Raw genomic sequence first — 6795 nt, 5'->3', positions numbered from 1 at the left:
TGTTTTGTCCACATTTAATTATATGGATAGTATCCTCCATCAAATAAAATCGTACAGAGTATTATACTATCACTTAGAAAACGTATAACCCAGTGTCTCATTAGGTAACATATGTAAGATCTTTGCCTTGCTAGTTTTAAGCTATTTTCTCTCAGTTTCAACCCCTGCCTTCTAGCCTCTGCTCTGGGATGCCAAGGTTGGCACTCTGCAAACCACATTTCCCCTTTGCCATATGGTTCCAGCTGTGCCAATAGGGTGGATAGAGAGAGAGTGGTAGGCTAGAGAAGAAGAGAAACATTCATTCCTGTTTGCCTTCTGTCCTGTCAGCCACTCACCAATGTCCTTTCCCCTGGCAGTGGCAAATTGGCTGTTTTCCAACACTTTGAGAATCAATGCCCCCTAAGGGATATCAGCAGCAGTTGGCTGGCTTGTCATCCTCTTAGGCCTCAATCCCAGCCCCATGTAGCATCTACTCTACGCTCCGGAGGCACCAGAACCAGCCCAGCAGTGCATCCACTTCAGAGATCTGAGTCTCAGCGCCTCCAGATTTCTAAGTTTCCAAACTCTTCCCTCTATATTCCCATCCCAGTAGTGGCTGCTGGAAATTGCTTTCTGAAGTGACTACATCTGTGACATCCTAGTATTCCCTTTTTGCCATTTCTCTTATTCAATGTCTGGTTAGTCATTCTCTAGATGAAACTGTCCCTAGCAAAATAAATGGTGTACTCTCTGTCCCTGACTGAACACTGGCATCATGCATTTTGTTCTCACATATGCTCAGAACCTCCACTGTTTATTGAGGAGTAGATATTTAACACCTACATAGAAAACTACATATAACCTACAGAACACCTACCTATGCCATGTAATGGTCAGCAACCATTTTATATATTTTAAGGGAATGAGCTTTTTGACACAGGCTCCAAGACAAATGACTTGGATATTATTTATAGTACACCTTTTAAGAGTATTAGCTAACATTGAAAAGGGTATAGTAGATTTTACTAACCAACTCATCAATTGACTCTATTAGATATACGTGTCATCAGACATGAAAGGCATATGAAAATATGCAATTGTAAAACTTACAAATTATTCTGTATATTTTGGTTATAAACATTAAGAAACATTAGTCACTTATATAACACGAGTCCTTTTTTGCTACTAGCAACCAAAGCACATAAATGAGTATTTATTAACTTACAATGATAAAAAAAAAATAGCTGAGTGATTTTTGGTGGATGCTAGGCTGGCCCTCTCACAGTCCCCAGGCCACTGTCAAAGTTCTATCTTTTAACATCCTCTTTCCTTGAGGACTTCAAGAATCTGTTAAAAGATCTTAGCAAAGCAATGTCTCAAGATGGCACTTCCAAGTTCCAAGAAGTCATTCAATAAGAGCTAGAATTATCTGTAGAAAAGGAACTAGAAAAAATACTCATCACAATACCATCATATAAGTTAGAACACACTGAAAAAGACCTTGATGGATTTCGCAAGCTATTTCATAGATTTTTGCAAGAAAAGCGACCTTCTGTGGATTGGCGAAAAATCCAGAGACCTCCAAAAGATTCGATTCAACCCTTTGAAATGATGAAGGCCAGGGGCTTACCTGATAATCTATCTTCTGTGCTGAACAAGCTGGTGGCTGTAAAACTCAGTGCTGGTTTGGAAAGAAGCATGGGCTGCAAAGGTCCCCAAAGTCTGATGGATGTGAGGAATGAGAATACCGTTTTGGATCTGACCATTCAGCAAATTGAACATTTGAACAAGACCTACAATGCAAATGCTCCTCTTGTTCTAATGAACTCATTTAACATGGATGAAGATCATATATATATATGATCTTCATATATATATATATATATATATATATATATATATCTCAGAAGTGCAGTCATTGTCATGTGAAAATCTACACTTTTAACCAAAGCAGGCACCCGAGGATTAATAAAGAATCTTACTGCCTGTACCGAAGGATGTGTCATACTTGGGAAAATACAGAAGCTTGATACTTTCCAGGTCACGGTGATATTTATTCCAGTTTCTACAATTCTGATTTGCTGGATACCTTTGTAGGAGAAGGCAAAGAGTATATTTTTGTATCTAATATAGACAATCTGGGTGCCACAGTGGATCTTTATATTCTTAATCATCTAATGAACCCCAGTGGAAAACCCTATGAATTTGTCATGGAAGTCACAAATAAAACACGTGCAAATGTAAAGAAAGGGTGGGACACTCACTTGGTGTGAAGGCAAACTGAGACTGGTGGAAATTGTCCCAGTGCCAAAAGCACACATGGATGATTTCAAGTTTGTATCAAAATTCAAAATATTCAACACAAACAACCTCTGGATCTCGCTTGCAGCAGTTAGGACTGCAGGAACAGAATGCTATTGACATGGAAATCATTTTGAATCCGAAGACCTTAGATGGAGCATTGAATATCTTCAGTTAGAAACTGCAGTAGGGGCTGCCACTAAAAGTTTTGAGAACTCTCTAGGTATTAATGTTCCTAAGTCCAACTTGCTGCCTGTCAAAACCACATTTGATCTCTTGCTTGTGATATCAAACCTCTACAGCCTTAATGCAGGATCTTTGACAATGAGTGAAAAGTGGGGATTTCCTTCAGTGCCTTTGGTTAAAGTAGGCAGTTCTTCCACAGAGTTTCAGGATTATCTAAGGAGATTCGAAAGTATACCAGATATACTTGAACTGGATCACCTAACAGTTTCAGGAGATGTGACGTTTGGCAAGAAACTTTCACTAAAGGGAACAGTTACCGTCATCGCCAGTCATGGTAACCGAATTGACATCCCCTGGGAGCAGTATTAGAGAATGAGATTGTATCTGAGAAACTGTGTGCCTTGGACCACTGAAGTGAAAAGTACTGTGTTTACTTTATACCAATTACAGCCTAAATCGTTTCTTACAAAGAAATGCTCTCTAAGATCCTAACAGAGGCAAGTACTTTACTATGTTACTGTGCTCTGCTGTGTTAATTTTTAAAGTAGAGCTTTCTGCAGTATGCTTGTAATCTAAGAAAAACACAAACGGAAGCAATACTTTTCTTCTTTGATGAGGACCCTGAAAGTCAGTTCATCTTAAAGTGCAATATTGTTTAATCTTAGAACTGGGACAGCTCTGCTGGAAAATCTTTTAATACAGGGCTCAATGATGGTGACTTTGAACTGCTTGTTATTTCAAAAATAAAGCTGTAAAGGAATAAAAACTAGCTATCTGACATTAGGGTGACTGTCCGATCACACTTAAATTTGGCTATTGTTTTTTAAGAACAGTCTACACTATAAGAAAAAAAATCAATTTAAAAAATGTGAATTGCACCATTTTCAGAGACACATTAACCATTGAAAGTTTCAGCCACAACTGAAGAAATGCATTTACTTCATCCAATATAGTTTCATTTTGCAGGATGTATGCCTGCCTCTCACCACGAACATGTCTTTGGCCACCCAAATGCCACCGGTGTTGATAATTCCACTATCTGGTCATTGACTATGCCACCAACTTCAGACGTCTACCTTGTGCATAGAAACTGAACGTATTTTACATAATCACTTCAGCCAGTGTTAGATTTACAAGATAACATGAAGAGACGCAGGTGGAAAATAAAACATGAAACCAGGGCAGGAAAGGGACTCCGTGGAAGAGACGGGGAGTTTTCTGCCTTGATAACCATTCCCCTGTCCCCTTCTCCTTCCGAACAGAACATAAAATGGCAATGTTCTCAGTAATAGGACTATATATTTCCCAGACACACATGAAGCTAGTTTTAACAACGTAACTAAGTTCAGTTAATGAAGTGTAATCAGAAGTGTTATGTGGTACTTTCAGGATGTTTAACTGAAAGGCAGAGGGTGGAAATTATACTTCTGGGTAGGATAGATTAGATAGCAATAAAACAGCACTTCTGCTGAAAATAAAGGTAAAATCCTGATAATATACAGAAGTAACATATTTAGTGTCAGTCAAGAGAGAGTAAGAACTGGGAAAGAGAGCTGAAGAAAAGCTGTCAGGAGCTCCGCTGAGCTGGGAGAAAGCTGAGCTGTCAGGTTATTACATAGCTGATTACAGCAACAAGCCCAAAATGAGAGAGTCAAGCCTTTAATCATTTTCTGAGATGGTATAAACAGGAGGCTAAAATCAGAGAAAAACTGACACTCCCCCAACCCCGGATTTCATTTCCCCCATGGAAAGGCTGACCAAAGATCAGGTCGACCAGCATAGATGTGGGAGTGGTTCCACATTTGAAGGAGCCCTGAACAAAAGGCCCTTGCAATTTTATGGACCATGGGGCCCGGGTGAGGTGAGGGGGAATGGCTAGGAGTGGAAAAGTACTGGTTACTGAGTCATAGTGGGAAAAGTGTCTCCGTCCCTCCCACTGCACCACCCATAAGGAGACCTTGTCAGACATGCCTGAAGATGACCTTGGCCCTAGGCCTAAGATAAGGAGACCTAGGAATGAAGGTACTGGGGGCTAGGTATTTAAATATGAGAAGAGAACAGCCAGCCAGAGAGACGAGTCCTTGACAGCACTCCCTTCAGAGACATCAGTGCACTGGCTGTGCAGCAAATTTGGTGGGAGGAGGGTAGCTTTCCCCTTTGAGGTCTGTCAGGGGAAGCTTTGGCCTACGATCAGGCCTGCAAAAGCACACAGAGGTGTTTCATCAGGAGCCAGACTCCTCAGAGGTGAAATCATTTCTGTACTGTGTTTTACTCTGGGGTCAATTGGTAACTCCAGACGGCAACAGAGGGCTCAGAATGTAAGGCTTGAGACCCTGGAGGAGGCTGCTGGAGGGTAGAGGAATCCATAGTGTTATGGTGGGACTGGGCAGCACCGAGCAGGAGATTCAATTTCCCCTGAAAATATTCTCCAAATTCTGGGCTAAATGGGGTGGGAGATTTAAAAGCGGTGGAAAGCCTCTGAAAAGCATAACACAGCTATCAACAGTCTTATAATAATTATAGTTTCAGACCTGAAACTGGGAAAGGTCATGGAGAATACCCAAAGCTCTTGGTTGAGTCCAAACCGGAAGTACAATAAGTGTTAATGGGCTGCAATGCAGCTGTAAATCAGAAGAATTCTAGTTACACCACTACAGCTTTAGCATAGCGGGAAAGAGATAATAATGTCTGGAGAAATAGATCATCGTCTCAAGCCTGTATAATTTTTTACTACAGAACAACTAGTATTTAATAAAAATTGCTAGACCATAAAATTAATAAATAGAAAAATAAAATAAATAGAAACAGGCTCACAGGTGACTGATATACTGGTGCTACCTGAAAAGGACATAAAACTAATTATAATCAGTATATTACACTCTAGAAAAATAAATGAAAAGATGGAGATTTCAGCAGAGAATCGGTATCTATAAAAGAAACAGATTTCTAGAACTGAAAATAAATGATCATAGAATGATTATATTGGCAGAATGAAGACAGCAGCAGATTACTGACACTGACGTGTTAATATGAGATTAAAAGTGAAGTACAGAGAGAGAAAAGGAACATTAAAAATACGACGGTTATAGGAGATTTGTGAGACAAACAAAAAGTCTTATATACATGTAACTGAAATGTTAAAAGGAGAGAAAGAAAAAATAAGGCAGAGGTAATATTTTAAGAGATAATGGCAAGAATTCTGCAAAACTGATGCAAAACATCAAACAATAGATCAAAGTTCTGAAACACAGGCAAGATAAATACAGAGAAAATTCACATTCTAATAAAACCACAGAAAAGCGAGGACAGGGAAAATTGTTAAGCAACCTAAGGAAAAGAAACATTAGTTTTACAGGAACAACCATGAGACATACAGTTGGCCTGTCAAGAAGAGCTGTGGAAATCTTAAGACAATAGAATAGCGTAATTTAAACATCGAAGAAAATAACTGCGAATATAGAATCCATTATTAATTACCAACAGGTCGTTCAAAACTGAAATGAAATACAGATTTTTAAAGAAAAATACTAAGATCATTAAAAGAAAAACTAAGTGATATTCCTCAGGTAGAAGAAAATATATCCTACGGGGAAAAATAGAAATGTAATAAATACAAAATACATTTTTTAAATATACAGGCAAATATAAATGAATATTGACTGCAAATGAAACAATAATCGTGTCTTGACTAAGATAACAATTTAACATTAAAATGCATGGCAATTTTACCAAAAGTTGGGAGAGGATAAATAGAATTAAAGTGTTCTAAGATTCTAACATAATAAGGGGAAGTAATAAAAACAGTGATTTTTTTATTGTAATATGTCAAAAATGCATGTAACTATCATGACTATTGCTAAAAGTAGTAAAAGTTTAACAATTTAATAAGAGCGAAATGAAATAGTAATAAATTGTTTCATTATAAAAAGGGCAAGAAAGAAAAGCAAATATAAAACAGATGGGTTACATTAAAAACAAATAGTAGTAGAGTAGATAAGAACCTAAATATGTCAGTACTTATATTAAAAATAAATTAATTAAATTCTCCAGTTGAAAGACTAAGATGCCAAGAAGCAGAAAGCCATGTGTACGCTGGGGAACTATGTGGAGGGACATCATTTTTATAGTTCTGTTGGATACCGGGACCACATCACAACCCTCCCAGGATTCAACTGATGACGTGAGGGCAGGAAAGGGAGGAGAAAGGATGCAAATGTGACCTGGTGGGTGAAACCTTTGGGGCTATTCCATGTACTGTCGTTGCTTCTACATCTGCAGTTGTTATCCTAAACGGTCGTGCGTCTCTGTTCCACATGAGCCAGAGGGATT

At 38.5% G+C, this 6795-nt stretch overlaps 1 pseudogene; it reads left to right on the top strand.

Moving 5' to 3' along the window:
• Nucleotides 1–1335: 1335 nt before the first annotated feature.
• On the top strand, nt 1336–2879 carry LOC117021690 (UTP--glucose-1-phosphate uridylyltransferase-like; annotated as a pseudogene).
• Nucleotides 2880–6795: the final 3916 nt, after the last annotated feature.

This window comes from Rhinolophus ferrumequinum, chromosome 4 (genome assembly GCF_004115265.2).
Source record: "Rhinolophus ferrumequinum isolate MPI-CBG mRhiFer1 chromosome 4, mRhiFer1_v1.p, whole genome shotgun sequence".
Lineage (NCBI taxonomy): Eukaryota > Metazoa > Chordata > Mammalia > Chiroptera > Rhinolophidae > Rhinolophus > Rhinolophus ferrumequinum.
This window is presented reverse-complemented; position numbering and strand designations above follow the sequence as displayed.